Source organism: Podarcis raffonei, chromosome 2, assembly GCF_027172205.1.
Source record: "Podarcis raffonei isolate rPodRaf1 chromosome 2, rPodRaf1.pri, whole genome shotgun sequence".
Lineage (NCBI taxonomy): Eukaryota > Metazoa > Chordata > Lepidosauria > Squamata > Lacertidae > Podarcis > Podarcis raffonei.
The window spans coordinates 97,107,877-97,124,096 of NC_070603.1; the positions used below are offsets into that span (position 1 = coordinate 97,107,877).

General features: G+C 39.2%; 1 protein-coding gene across 24 annotated transcripts in view; it reads left to right on the top strand.

Annotated features, from left to right (window-relative positions):
* The window catches only part of FOXP1 (forkhead box P1), a 536,656-nt gene that overhangs the window by 401,669 nt on the left and 118,767 nt on the right, over positions 1-16,220 (top strand). The window contains exon 1 of one of the 24 annotated variants that reach the window (XM_053378215.1): positions 6,268-6,390. The exons of the other annotated variants lie outside the window; for them this stretch is intronic. The gene's annotated coding sequence lies outside the window, so the exon portion shown is untranslated. Of the gene's footprint in view, positions 1-6,267; positions 6,391-16,220 lie in introns of those variants that run through there. 24 annotated transcript variants of the gene reach the window in all.

A 16,220-nucleotide genomic window follows, 5' to 3' on the forward strand; every position in this document is an offset into this window, starting at 1 on the left:
ACTTGTTTCACCAGAAATGAAATCCCTTGATAAAAGAAGACACAGATCAATAAACAATACCCTCCAGAAGCAATATATGCTACCATTTGCAATCACTGAAATAATTCCATCCTTCCTCTGTAAACAGAAACATTTTAAATCTGTACTTATACTGCAGATTCCTGTGGTGTGCTCATCTGTAGGCTGAATGGTTTGATGTTGTCACCCATTGTATCCTTCATGGACCATGGAGCCACAGTTGTTATGTTAAACCTTGTGCAAATAAAGCATCCAATCTTACATGCCTTCCTCCCTTTTTGATGCTGCTATTTTCTTGATCCATCTCTGTAATCTCAACATGGGAGAAGATCCTGCTCTGGCTTGCAGTCCTGGAATAACTCCGGCAGGTAACAGAGAGGTGTGTCCTTGACTCCACACCTAAAGCTCCCAGCCCTGTGGGAGAAGCCTTGATCCTGCACTCTCTCATGGGTCTGCCCCAATCCCAGTGACAGCTTTACGTTACAGCTGCATAACAGGTGGCATAACTTTAAATACCACCACCGAGGCAAATAAGGAGAATCCCGGACAGATGCTCCCTTCCTCCCCACGCCAGTGGAGAACTGGACCCCAACTTGTTTAGCATCCAATCATAATATATCACTATAAATGCCCCATACAGGGAACACTGATTTCATGTATCAAGAGACACAACTTATAACACTACACATCTTTGATTTCATGTATGAAGCAACTCAAAACACATGTTAATGTTGCTCCTCTGTTTGTTTTTGAAGCTTTCAAAGGCACAGGGCCCCTGCAAGAACAAAAAGGCTGGCAAACTCATTCCCCTGCCCATTGCAGCTTCTTATAATCACTTCTATCAATCACTCACCTGCTCCTCCTGGACATGTTTGCCCAGCGGACAGCAGCAATCCTTTTTGATGGGAGGGAGGCAAGCCACCACTCAGCTTTGATACGTGGTGGGGAGCTACTAAACGAACATGTCTGGCGAGAGTGGGTAAATGATTGTCAACAGCAGCAGTAACCAGCAGCAGAGCAGAGCAGAGTGTGGGCCCCCATGATGGTGGTAATTCTGAGGTGCTGTGGGGTATCATGGCCATAGGAACACCCTGTACATTATCAATAGTAATCAGAGTAGTTTACATCAGTGCAAGCCTGCATTGCTGTCTCTTGCTGAAAAGCAAAACTAGATTGAGCAAACGCAAATTAATAAATCTCATGTTGAACAATTCACCATATTCCTATTTCATTATGATTACCATCTTACATGAATAATATTTACCGGAACATCAGAAAAACTCAATTTGTGAACCCGGGTTACTCATATTCTCATTATCTAAATTATATTTGGGTGGCTTGTGTAGCCTCAAATCTCTCTCTTTCTCTCTTCAAATAAGGTGACCTATTATCTGAATTGTGGCTTATCCAAACATTTAGAATGTCCCCAATGCCATTTGGATGCATGAGGATTCATTGCCTTGCCAAATTAATATTAAGTGTTCCACAACTGTCATCAAATGTATAAATGTGTTTATGCACTGCATACATATTTTATGTGTGCATGCGTGTTATAATCCATGTGTCATTTATACTATGTATTCAGTTACGTGAATTCTGCCTGAAGATTTGGAAGGAGAGCAAATGGCTCACCCTTTTCCTAAATAGTTGTTGTCTTTCTTATCACTTAGTATCGCTGAATTCCATTCATTTCCAACAAATCTTACAACTGGGGATAATGTCACACTTGTAGATAATTTTAAGAACACATTACCAAGGTTTTGGAATCAGGTCTGTGTCAGAAATATGGAAACCATGGATCATGTAAACCACTGGATGTGCTGCCTTTGTGCATTCTGATTGTGTCGAGGTATAATCAAGCTACAGAAATTGTATTGTAGACAGTTGGCAATAAAACATGGACTACTTGAAGCTGAGCCTGTGCCGCATTATGAATGCTTACCTGATCCAGTTTTAGAGAATGTTAATTTCACACTCTATTGGGATAAACCTGTAAATAGTACTGACAAAACAGCAGGTTATAATAATCCAAGCAATAAAAATATACGCGGCAATTCCTCTTACACGCAAAATGAAAAAAATAAAGAAACCGACAAGAAATCCACCTTACAATAGAAATAGGATGTATGTTGGGACTCACCAGAATGTAGAGGGATCTGCGTCTGTGTATCTGTGTATAATATATCCCCTCCAAAATTAATAGCTATCCCTACCTTTGGAAATACCTTATTAAACACCATTGCCCCAAAACAAAACCAATTATTTGTCATCATTGCCATGCAGCATTCTGTTCCCAATGGTAGCTAGGCAGATGCTTCTATGTAGTGGTACATTATTGTGGTGTCTAGCCCCTGTTGCTTGTCCCCTGTACTTGCTTACTCACAAGTACCCTGCCTTGGAACATGGAAGTTCCATCGTAGCTACTGTAGCCCATGGTAGACCTACCTTTCCTGAAATCCCTCCCACTTATCTTCCCCACATCTTCCTAAAGCTATATCACACTCCTCACTAGAATCACTGACTTTCAACTACTAAAGTTCAGTAACAAAGTTTCAAAGCTCTGGATATGTGAGTGAAGATGGAGACCAAGTAATAGGTTGGACAGTGGTGGGCGAGGAGAGAGAAAACATGAGGGCCTCAATCTTTGTCTATACATAAAAACCATCTCTGTCATGGTCAGCCTCTAGCATGACCACTGGGTGGAAATGCAAGGGAAACAGTTGATCCTGGACAAGATGAAAGTGATGGATGAGCTTGTTACTATATTTATTTTCAATGTAGAGAGAATATTAGCTTAAGGGTTATAATTTGAAGCATGGGTGGAAACACTTTTTTTCTATAAATGGACATTGAGACACAGGAAAAGTCAGGGGTCTGAGCCACTGGTTAGTAGAGCCAAGCTTTTTTCTCAATCCCCTCTTTTCTGCCTCCATCTTTCTGCTTCCTCGTCTTTTGACTCATGGTGGTGGCTGGGTGTGTTCTCACTTACAAACCCTTCCTTCTCATGTACAAATTCTCTCAAGTTTATGCTTCACAAAAGATGCCACTATCTTCCCCCCATCAGCAGCACAGCATAGACAACCATTACAAGCACCACAATAGGCAAACAGCACCCAAACCAACCAATCCACCTTGGAACCAAACAAGCCAGCCTCCTTCCTCAGAAAACTCTAGATTCAGCCCCAACTTGCTCTTTTCTGTGTGCATATGCAGGACTGCGGCATCCAGAGAGCCCAAAGCAGACCTGGAGTGACCTTTTCAACACAGCAGTTTCCCCACAATGCTTTAAAATACCCATTGTGTGCATGTGTAAGTAGATGGGTTTTCTATGAAATAAAAAGTCCTGGGTAAAGAAATAAAGCCACTTAGCTGTCAAAAATGAAAATTGAAGATGGCCCCTTGGTGAATTTTAGGTGTTGCGATACAAAATAAGGTGAAGGAGGTCACTTAGATAAATTGGGACCATGCTGTTTAAGATTTCTGTTAGCATCACTAGTAAATATAGATTGTAAGTATGCTGGAAATTCCCCTTCTTCAGTTCAAGGATACTGTGGTGTGTGCAAAGAGGAAAGTTCCATTTATGTGTGGTTTGTTCCATTTTCAGGCTCTCATTCTTCATTCCCATAATCTGTCCTAATTGTGCTGCAGTTATTCAGTTGTCCTAAGTCCTGACCTTTGTGTGTATACAAGCAACTCTCAACTTACAAGGGTTTCAGGGATAGAGCATAAAGCTAAAATCGTGTATAGTCAAAACTGCAGTGGTGCAAATGCAGTGGTGGGTGGGATTGCCAAAGTCTTTTTTCCCTAGATGTCCATCCTCTTTTTGCCCTATTTTTTATTTATTTCTTATTTTTTGTCAAATGCACAAAGCTGAATGTGCACAAGTTAAATGCACATAAGTTGTGACATTAAGGTATAATTTCATTTTTGGTTTCCCCATTTCTATCTTCACAACAATCCTGTGAGGTAGCTTAGTGAACCTTGTGGGTCAACATAGTGCAAGAGGAAGAATAATAGCCTCTGCTCCTGAAATTGAGGTGTGTTGTACCATATATGTACTGCATTTCCACGTTCTGAAATTTGGACTACATTCTCTAGCAATAACGTGGAGTTGAAAGGCTGTATCACATCAAGTTGTGGTAAGGAAGAGCTACAGAGCACTTTACCATGGAGAATACTGTATAAACAATATTTTAAAATGCATACTGCTAGCTTGTTTGCCACAAGGTAGTTATGTGATCATGAATCTAAGAGGCACAGTTAGCACAGAGTAGCAAAACGGAGATCTGTAAGTGGAAATACTGTGAAAAGCGTTAACTAAATAGCCTCCATCTCCCTCCTTCCCCTCCCAACACCTTTAGGCACTCAAACACCTGCAGCCTCTAAGGATATAAAATAAACAGGTATTATTATTTCACTTTAACCCCCATCATTATTCTCTCTATAATTTTTGTTTAAATAATATGTGCAGTTTGCAAAGAAGGTTGTGCGATATTTACAATCAGATCCCATGTTCTTGATACCCAGATTTATCGTTTGACTTGTGCCTATTGATTTAAGAGCCAGGATCTTTCTCATTCATGGAGGTTCCTTCTGGCAGATTTAAGATCTTGTAAATATTCATAACTGGGGTTGCGGGGGGTCAACTTTTTAGTGACCTGGACAAAACATTCCATTAATTTGTTATCTAATACAAAAACACTTCAAGCAACAGAAAGCAATCCATATCACAAGATCACAAGTTGTCAGTGAGCTGGATCCTTTGTCTTGTGAGCAGCCCCCACCGTTTGTTGTTTGTTGTCCTTTGCTTTTGTAAATAATGCATATTTGTGACTGCTAATGGTAATTAGCCCATTTAATTTTTTCAGTTATGTGTTAAGGAAATAACTGAAAAAGCTGCAAACTGCACACAGTTTCTTCAATTATATATATTAAAAGTCAGATTGGCCCCTCTTTGTAGATAACATTGAAAAGAAATGAACCAATCTAGTGTTAAATGCCCTTGGTTGAGTGGAAATATATTTATGTTATAGTTTCCATGGATAAAAAACAAAAAAGAGAGACCAGTATTTTCATTCCGGTTGGATTAATGATTAAGGCAAAATAGTATTTCTTTCTTCTTGGATATTTGACACATTGAGTGATTGTTCTGCATTAATTACACAGAATAATCAAACCAAGTATCGCAAATGTCCCGGCACAGACCAAGTCATCATCTGCTAGCAAGTTCAGAAATATTTGTTTGGCAGCCTTAACAACAGGTTGATAAAACTTTTATTTTGAAAATACTGATCTGCGGGATATAACAGATATATTTGTGTATTGTGAGTACATTTTAACATATTATCATTCCCTAGTATGTGATTCATTTCCTTTTGCTTTGCTTAGAAGGGGTGGGTTGCAGTTCCCTACATAGGCAGGGCAAATTGATAATTTGCGCAAACTCTTGTTGGAGAGCTATTTGTGTTTGTGTGCGAGGAAGAAAATATACACGTACATATATATACAGGCGCATACAAATCCTGTCATGCATAATCTGCACGAGGCAGACAAAACTCCAAAAGACTAGAGTTTGGTAAAAGAACAGTAATAATTTTGCATAAGAGGGTGTAAAAGTTACATTCCCCACCCGGAAAGACTGTTTTGCAGCACAAAATCACCCACCCACCCACCTCCTCAGCATGTAATTATCTCTTTTTTGGCCTATCCAATTTGAGCTGATTGTTGTGAAGCCTTTGCGTTAGCTTGCTGCTCTCTAGTGTCATGTAGCCTCTGCCGAACAAAATTGCTCTTTAAAGGTTAGATTGGTAAGATGCTTTCTGTTAGTAAATATAGGGGTTGTTGGTTTGCTTTTTTGTTTTGGGAAGGTGAGGTGGGGAATTGTCTTCGAATGGGGGGTGTGTGTGTGTGGAGGGGGGGAAAAGAAATAGTTCGGAAGAGGTCTTTTGATTAAGAGTAAGTGTGTGCTCTTTGCCCTGCTTTTTAGCGCGCAGATACAAACACAGTCGGGTCAAAGGGTTAACAGCAATTAACTGTAGTTGCGTTGGAGACAAAAGCGTTATTTCACAAAAGCATTATTTCACCTGCTGTCAGAAAAGAGAGAGAGAGAGAGAGAGAGAGAGAGAGAGAGAGAGAGAGAGAGGCCCATTGTGTAGGGGTGTTTGAACTGATTATGTTTAGAGGCTGGTTGTGATTGGTGGAGAAGGGCGTGGCTGATTGGGTAGTTTTGCATCTTGTCAGCCCAGGAGCACCCTTGTGCGTGCAATCTGTCTGTAACCTGAGGAAGCTAGAGACTGTACAACAAGGCTTTAATAGAAGCTTCATGGCCCAGCACTCTGTTTGTGGTGGTGGCAGCTAAATGGAGTTTGTCAGGTTTGTCAATATGATTGATTTTACGATTTTCTTCTTAAGAGAAAAACCTTACTTTATGCACAGTTATAATAATGGTCTTCAGTTTTGCAAGGGCTGTTTTCCTATCTCTCTCTCCCTCCCTCCCTCTCTTTCGTTTTCTTTTTAAAACTTGAAATCTGTCGTTTGCCAACTTCTTGATCAAGAGTTTTATGGAGGTGCTTTAAAAAAAACAGACTTTTTTGGGGTGGGGGTGGGAGAGAGAAAGAGACAGTGTGCAGGCCTGCTTTTCTCCATATCCAGAAGTTTGGGAAAGATTTGGGAACATTTTTTGAAGGGGGGGAGTGAAAGCAATGCACGCTCTGTTATTTACTACTGTACTGCTCTCTTGTAGCAAGTGCAAAGCTTCGTGAGGAGTTAGATTTCAGAGAATACTGTGTGATTGTGGACAGTTTACTGAAGATGTTTAAAGAGAATCTACAGAAATATTGTTTCTCTGTTGCTGTCTTCTGCTTTTACTTTTACAGAATTCTTTGCAGTATTTGTGGCTTGGATGTCTTCATAGTATTTTGGGAAAAGGAAAAAGAAAGGGAAGGGGTAAAACTACAGATCTGTAAAATGCTGTGCCAGACACAGTTGTGTTTGATTTTACTTGCCAGTCAATTTGCCACGTGAAATTAAGTATGGGAAGGTGTTGTTTTTTTTACACCGACTGGTATTAATGTGTTCTGAAGAAATAAGTGTAACTGGATCTAACTGTAACTAAGCTAAGTGTCAGTCCTGCAGTACTGAATTTTTCTGCAAAATGAGATTATTTTTCTAAGGGGTGGTGGTAGTAGGGAGGAGGGAACTGTTAGGAAGTGGGTGGTTAGTTTAGAGCAAAGTGCACATACATGCTTCCTCTTTGAGATTAACTCTTTCATACCTGACATAGTTGAGAGAGGAGAGGAGCTGAGTAGGTCAAATAGGCATTTGTTTGTGGAAAGTTTGCAGAAAGTGTGGATTTAAATGTAAAGCGCTGTTTTAGAAATAGATAGCAGTGTTCTGAAGATGCTGCATTTAAAAAAATAGTGAAGACAAGCTTCATGAGCAGGAAATACTCTTTGTTCTAAATGAATAAGATTTGTTTCTGAAAAAAACTTAAAGGGCTGTTGATGTATAATTATTAAAGTGGCATAAATTGCTGTATTTGTAGGAAACATGGAAATGTCATATATATATATTTAAAAAAACGTGGGTCTAAATCTTTGAAACATCTAAAAAAATCTGTGTTTAGATAGCAAGCTACAAACATAAATGCATGCACATAAGTGCCTTGTAAGCTTATGTAACAGCTCCAGTAGGATTAGTGATATGGGCTATTCACGATCAGGTTCTAAGTAGATTTAATGTAAATACACTTACGTTTCTTGCCCACTTCGAGTTCAGATTGAACAGAATATATATATATATATATATACTGAGCAGATACATGTATAGATGGGTGGCTTAAACGTATGAGCACTTTGTGATATATTTTTATCCTTGTAGCAATGTGGGATATTTGTTCTTGAAGCAATCCTGCTCTTCTACTACTGTAGCTTCCCTTCAAGAAACAGATAAACATTCTGTTTTAGGCAGCTTTAAATAATCGTACTGCCTTCCCGGTCCTCTCCAAAATTGCATTGATAAGGATGTAAATCTGAAAACAAACCCTGTCCAAACAGTATAGCTGATTTGGCCTAGGATGCGATAGAGCTGAACTGAAAACTGATTGGCCTGACACTTTATAATCAAAGCTGATTTATTGTTCATTAGTAGTGCATTAGCCCTTTCAGGCAAGACAGTTATTTGTGTAGGGGCCTGTCAAACAAAAGACTGCTAGCACCTGTCATTTTTAAACCCTGAGATAAGCAAAAAGATATTAAGATAATGCAAATAGAAATATATGCCTTCAAGAGGTAAACTCTTTGCCTGTGAGCCTCCATTTAAAAATAACACTTTAAAAATTCCAGGCCTGCATTCGTTGCACAGATAAACCTTATTAGGGATAAAAACGCATCCCAGTGAAAAAAAAAGTGATGCTTTTAATTGGGGGGTTTGAAGCTCATTTAGCATGGTGTGCTTCTCAGCATATAAAATTGAGACATGCCTTGGGGAAGGGGGCCCCAGGTTAGAAAGTTTGAAATTAGGAGATTGGCAGTGGCTTTTACGGATCTGCAATTTTATTGTGGATTTCTTTTTCTTTCTTTTTTACTGTCTTTTGTTTTGTTTTGCGCTAAACTATTGCATTAGTTTATATTGTTAACTTCATTTTGTTGGTTGTTTATTTCCATCCCTGAGACCATCCAGTGAAGAGATGGGTGCTATGAATGCTTTTAGTAAATAAATAATGAAATAACGGCTGCTGGCTGATTTAACCTTTCAGATATTTTTCTTGTTGATTTTTATTTGCCAATACAAGATAGTTAATTGCCTATATATATATATATATATATATATGCCCATTGCCAGCACACTGTCAGAAATGGACTCATACCATAAAATGCTGCCTGAACCATCAGGGGTTAATTAAGTGAAAACATGATGACATCACAGCAGAGCTGCGAGAAAGTCAAGATATATCTCCTGCTGTATTGGGACACATTTCTGCAAATTCCCACTGCCCTCTCATTCTTTCACTCCCACTGCCCCCACCCCCTTCTGCCCCATTACTAAGGAATGATCTCACGACACAAACCAGAAAACAACACAAGCGTCAAAAGAAAACAAAATTAGTCAACTTTTGTCTGCCACCATAGAAACAAGGATTAACTTATGTTATTCCAGAGTCGTGGAGAGGAGACTATCTGCATGAGGATATATAGTGCATTGTCTTCTGTGAATTTTTCATTTGACAGGGATTTTGGAGGCTATGATCTTAATTAAATCTCAACTGGCTCAAATAATGCATCTAAAAAGGCATGCAGTGTTGCGTAACCTTGCTGAGTTAGTAAACCATAAATCATCAGAAAGCTTATGATAGGGAGTTATTCTCTCTCTCTGAGGTTTTGTTCGCCATTTGTTAGTTTTGGTTATTTTTTAAAATACACATTGCTTTTTAATCCCAGTCCTCCTACCCTACCCCCTTCTCTCTCTCTCTCTCTCTCTCTCTCTCTCTCTCTCTCTCTCTCTCTTTCACACACACCCCTGTAATATAAGGAGAATTAGGAGATGCCATGCCCAATAGCATCGGAGTGATGCAATGAAACTGACATGAGATCATAACTTTCTATAGCTTTTCACACAGTTGTCTGCCTGATAGCATGATGCGAACTCTGCCTGCAGTTTTTCAAAATGGGAACATCTTAAGAGGGAAATTTTAGATGATCTGTGCCAGGACAGTTAAATTAGTACTCCATCACACCTATGTACGTCGTCTCTGTTCCTCACTGAAATTCAGGGCTTCCTGAAAATTATTAAGCAGCCTTATAGAAATGGGTAGCATCACCATTATTCAGTTTTAATAGACAATTGCTGAAAAGTGGCCAGGTTTTGTTTTGTTTTGTTTTGTTATTATTATTGCAGATGGTCATATACACAGCTGTGCTTCCTCAGGTGTGTTCACAAATAAAACAAAATAGATAACGTGTGTGTCTATGTTGACAGTGAAGGCTATTGATTATATATTGCATACAAAATTAGTATGTTACAGACACAGAACAAATATGTTAATGCAATAATTCACTTACCTTCTTGAGCAGTCTGCTATTGGGAGTTGTTGCTACCTAGAAATACATAGGGAAGACCCCTTGTTTCTTCCCATTATATTTCTGGTTCTTTTTAATGCTCTGGAAGTATAAATGGGTAGCTGTTTACAGTGCAGCAGGCTGATACTTTGGGGAAGATGCTTGCGAACTCTTAGTCCGGTTCAGAGGTAAGAAAGTCTTGCTGAACTTAAAAGTTTATAGAGTGAAGAGGCAGAGGAAGAGAGGCACAATGTCAACAGCTGTTTTTTTAGCTGACAGAGACACCTTGGTTTTTCTTCGAGGAAATGTTTATTACTTGATAGGTAAGCGTTGTGATCTGTTCTCTCACCCCCCACCACTGTGCTTGGGAAAATAAAGAGATAAAGAGTGGGCTCCCAGCCCGCCCACCCCCATCCACACCTGCGTGGCTCGATTGTGGGAAAGTTCTGACACCCGCAGTCTCAACTTGATAGTGTTTGGTGAGAAGCTTGGCCGGCTGTAAGCAGTTTGTTTGTTTTACTGAAAGCAGGGCTATGTTGCTGGAAATTAGCTTTGCTGTGAAACTCAGGATTCATTTGAAATGCCCTTTATTTTTATAAGGTGCCCCCCTCCCCCCCTTTTTGGCCCTAGGTTTATTTATTTGTTTTCAAGAGTTGAGGAGCAGAGGAAGGATGGGAGGGGGGTAACGTACTCATTATCTGTAAAGCTGCCTGATTGTTTTTTTATAAAATGGAATCAAGTAGTTATATGAAGTACTGCAGCCTGTTTTTGTTAACCTTTCCAGTGCAGTTTCCTCTCTTGTCCGTATTGTGTTTGATGGGGTGAGGGAGAAATTTGAATGAACGTTGAACAAGCATCCATTATTGCTAATTATTCTGTGCAGGTTTTTGAGGTGGAGTTCCTTTCAGTGGTTTGGTAAGATGTTATATTACCTTTTCTAAAGGAAAAACTTAAGGACATCCAAACAACAATAGCTGATATCATGTTCTAATTTTTAAGCTCTCTATCTTGCCCTTAAATCTAAAACATCATTGTTCAAATAACTGAGAACAAGGTAAACCAACAACATCAAAAAGGTCGGCTTCTGTGATTTCTCAAGGGCTTGTTATTTTGTACTTTCCAATTCTATTTGATGTCTTGACAAAACAAGATGACACAGGGGAGAATACATTAAATTTTGATCCCCCCCCCACTCAATATAACCTGTATCAGTAGTGGCAGCTTAATTTTTCACACGTTTTTAGGAAAGGTAGCCTTTTTATTTTGCACAATTACTCTTAATTGTCACACCCTTTATGTGAAGGATTTCTTCTAGGGTTTTCCCCGTTTGCTTTCATTTTGCGAAGCATCTTTTTAAAAAAGTGTTTTGACCTTTAACATGCAGAGAGCTTGCTGGTTGGAACGTGTCTTCATTAGAAGTAAAGCAGCGAATAGCAAGATTGTAAAAGGAGCATCTGATGTTTTCTCATTACAGATCAGCACAGCCAGTGTAAATTAGATTCTGATGCACAAATGAGGGCACCTGTGATAGGTGTGAAATACAGCACACTTAAGCAAATAAACTTTTACAAGTATTGTAAAGGCTGCAGTTCTGAATAAAGTGACACCCTCTAGATGAGTGTTTAGCAGAACCAGAATCTGAATATATCTTGTCACGATCTGACTGCTTTCTTTGTGTCTGATTAAGAGTAAACTGGTTCAGTAAGTTTGCGATATTTTAATTGCTTATTAATATTACATTAGTCGGTACACATTGCACGTATACCCCCTTCCCCCAACCCATCCACTCCCCAAACCCAGAAGAAAAGACAGAACCACATTTTTAACTCTTAAAAGAGAAGCAGCAGAAAGCAAAGCCACAGGCTAGTGCTGCAAATGATTTCTGGTGGTGCTGATTTTGCACTTCCCAATACCTGCTGCAGAAAAAAATAATATGTGCTTAAATTTCTCTGTAACGACGTTCTCAGCCTTGTATTATTAAAATGCCACAGTGTACAAATGTTTTAGAAAATAACAGGCAAGGTGTTGTATCTTCTTGACTGTATGTAGATAGGCTTAAGAATTTATAAATCAATATTGATCTCATTGGGGTTTTTCTTTAAAAGCTAAACTGAATAGAAACAGAGTAATTTGTGCATTTGCGTGCACACACACAATTAGTTTTAGTAATGTGTAGTATGTCCTTATTAAGCAGGTTAGGTTTGAGAAATAGCAAATGTTTAATGGTCCTTTTCCTTCTGCTACTCCTTCTCCCCCCCCCCCACCTGCCTAAACTAAGGGTAGCTTTGCTTGATAGATTCCACTGTAGCACTCCTGTTAAAGTAGAAGATACTTAATTTATGCAAACTTTATATTTGTATGCAAATTAAATGAGTATGTATTATAGCTTCAGCAATTAGTAGGGGGCTTGGTGTGCATGAGAATTGGCAGGTAGGATCAGGTTGCACCAAGGTTTCATATTTTAAACAAATACTAAATCTTCACATTTCTTTCTTCCTTTCTGCCTATCTTGCAGTTGGTAAAGAAGGGTTAACGTGGTGGGAAGCCCGAAATTATTTACCAAGTCAGGCGAATCTATTATGCTCAATTGTGTATGTCTGGTCAAACTCCTACTCTTGGTGAAATGCAATAAACAAAATGATAAAAAATAAAATGCTAATTGAATTGTAAAGAGCTTCTTTCTCTCCTCTTTTCTCTCCCCCTTTTTAATAGGAGGTTGTATTGTTGAGGAGAGAACAGTTATGCTAATGACTGACTACTTAGCTGGTTTTACATTAATATAATAAACAGTACCTGTTGTAATGTTCTGTACAGTGTTATGGGCGAAAACAGGGAAGTCTTAAAAGTGAAATTCTCTTTTGCATAGTGAAACAGAATCATGGTTTCCACATGAATGGTTCCAGCACTCTCAAGTTTCTTTTTTCTTTTTAATTGTTTTTGTTTCGAAGACCTGAAATATTGTGTCAGAAATGTTCTATCCTGGGTGAGATACGGGTAATGTGATTTAGTGAAAACCTACACAGTACTGCAACAAAATGTTTTGAGCATCATTCTGAATGCTTCGTTCACACTAATTATAATAATTACAAACCTGCATATGTATTAGTAGAGGGTAACCTTAATTCTGTAAACACTGCCCTTGCAAAGTTGGTACAGTTGAATTTTTCTTTTATTGGTTACACACAGTTGCTTATTTTACATACATTTCACGAAAATCAATTCTCATTCAGTCAAGAAATCAAGATGCCATTTGAAACACATTTCTGAATGAATTTTTGCAAGATTAATTGTGCATTGTTATAGTATTTTAGGATAAATCATGAAACTTGAAAAATATTTTCTTTTTAAAGTCAGGGAGTGATGACGATTTGTTCTTTAAATTGAAGAAAAATAAAATGGTAATTGATGTGTTTATGTTTATGGAAATTTGAACTGGCAAAAAACCCTTTATTTAGCATTCAGTCTAATTGAAGAGGTGAAATTTTAGATAATGGTTCATTTACATTTGTCAGTGGGAAAGTGCCACATCACTAGTAGTCTTACAATTGTTATCCTGAAGATGAACTCGGGCTAAATTTAAGGCTACAGTAATGGAATATTTTCAGGGGGGGAGTGAAGTAGGCAAATATAGTGGATGGAAATCTCAAGAAACATGCAGGCATGGATTGGGAAACTAAACCTGGATCCAACTGGTTTATTTAAAGGCATATTTGCTGTTGATGGTATTAGAATGTCAGCAGGTCTATACTAGTAGAATTATAATAGCTGAGCAGCAGCTGTATTTTTCATTCACTGCCAACTCTAAATGCAACTGGGTACCTAACCACACCCTGTGAGTATCTGTCAACAGGGTTGCATGTAGTTTGCTAAATAAACCAAAGTCATTAAATAGGGCAATGAATTGAGGGCGGTTTTCTAGGGCAAAGCTAGCACACTAATGGTGCAAGATTTATTTGAAGTAAGTTCCATTGACACTTTCTCCCAAGTAAATGTGTACATGGTTGCAATCCGAACATCCACTTGGCTGTGTCTTAGCTCCTATTTATATTTCCACCTCCCTGAAGAAGTAAGCTAAATCTATTGCACTCATTTGGCTTTTTTTCTGTGAAAGTGCATTTTATGATTGATAAAAGGCATAAAACAGTTTAATGTACATCACAATTAGTTTATTCCGGAGTACTCATAGTAAAGAAATGTTTGATCAGTAAATAGCTTGTGGATCGGTGCCTTTCAGCTGTGTTTTCAAGTGATGAGATCTCATTCTTCCTTTCTTTTAAAGTGGGCCTTATTTAAATTAGGATGTTTTCTAAGCATTTGCCATTTGCAAAAGGTATCTTCAAATTTCAGCCGCCCGGGACTGAAGTCCTGTCACGTTAACATCAAGAGCAGACAGAGGTTTCTTATTTCACTCTGATGTAATGTGTGGTATACTGCATAGTCTCTAAAATAAGTACAGTTTTGACGGAATACACTCAAACAGGGACCAATAAATATTAGAGACTGTAGTTAAGAACTTACATGACTGTTTTAAATACTATTGATTTAAACCACTGGCTAGTTTTTATGAATCAAAGTGTAATTTCCAAGCTTTGACTATATTTCTCAGTGCTAGAGCACTCTCTCTTGTGTGCCTTTAGCAGCTTTCCAGACATTCAACACAGGATTAAATGATAGTAGTTACAATGATCAATAGGTTAAGACCGGTACAATCACTCTTGCTGCTAATGACCTCGGTAGTAATGGGTAATAAAGTGTGGGCTATAATAGCCTATCCCTGCTGCAGCAGCCCTTTAAAGCCTAGTATTACTAGGGACTAGTTACATGAAGAAGTTGGACCGGACATTCGAAGTTGAGAAGCAGAATCGCTATCCATAAATCTCTGGCTGTTGCCCACACACACCACAATAGTTTCTGCTCCATTTGAACACATTTATTTAAAACTCTACCTATGCTACTGTCTCGAGTTCTTGAAGCAAGATTTGGGTTGAAGCTTTCCCGGTTAATTCTGTATAATAAATGTTGATCCATGTTTGGCATTCAGTAGAAGAAATTGTTGAAGGTAAAAAATGTGGTTTTGGCTAAAAACAGCTATTGAAGAAAAAGGTTCCCCTGGAGAGGGTAGAGGAAGGCTAGAGTTAAGGACAGTGTCCAGTCTCCAGATTTCGAGGTACCCTTGAGCCAAATACTCCCAACACCCTTCCTCCAAAAGTGGGACCGCCTCCTTGTGACTATCAATATGGGCACCTCCTTCCTGTTATCTTCCCTTGTCCTTCTGCACCGCTGCCCAAAAGGAGATGGAGACGAGAAAGGAGGAGGAGTGCCCATTTCTAGCTGCCTGAACCCAAACCCAAATGGCAGCCTGCCTCTCCCCATCCCTCCCCCAAACTTGGGCCAGTTCCTATGTTCATCTATCCACCTGATCATGGTGCCACCTGATGTGAACTGCTTCACTCTGCTGCATGGCAAGGCCCGCCCTATGGTGGATAAGGAGGGCCAGGAGGCTCTGGGGGCTGTATGTGCAGCTCCCAACAGGTACCTGATGGTGTCCAGCCGCATTCCAGTTCATGGCAGGCATGAAATACAAATTGGGGCTTTCATTGTTCAGTTTAGTTTTTTAGCCCCTATGTTCCACCAGCTCTCAGTATAGCTTGATACTCTAAATCTCAGGGTTGTGGGTTCAAGTTCCATGTTGGGCAAAAGATTCCTGCATTATAGGAAATATTGGAAGATTCCTACATATTGGAAGTGACCCACAGTTCTACGATTTGATGAAGGCACATCATGGCTTATAGGTATTATCACAGTACAGCATTGTTTTACTGCCTTGGGGCAAAATTACATACAATTCTTCCACGCTGATACTGCATTTTTCATAGAACTGTAGAGTTGGAAGGGATCCCAAGGGTAAACTAGTGTTTGCCTTTCAGGATTTGCTACTGGTGTTTACCCTTCCGTGAGAGGCCTGTGGGAGTCTGGAATTAACTTCCCAGGGAACTATGCTGTAGCCAATATAAGTTCCAGCTATACTTCTGTAAGGCAGTGCCACACGTGAACTCATGGGAAAGCAGACTCTTGTATTAAGGCACTAGCCTGGTAGCCATAGACGACAAGGGATTCCATGCAGGCGAGTGAGCAGGCTGGCAGAAT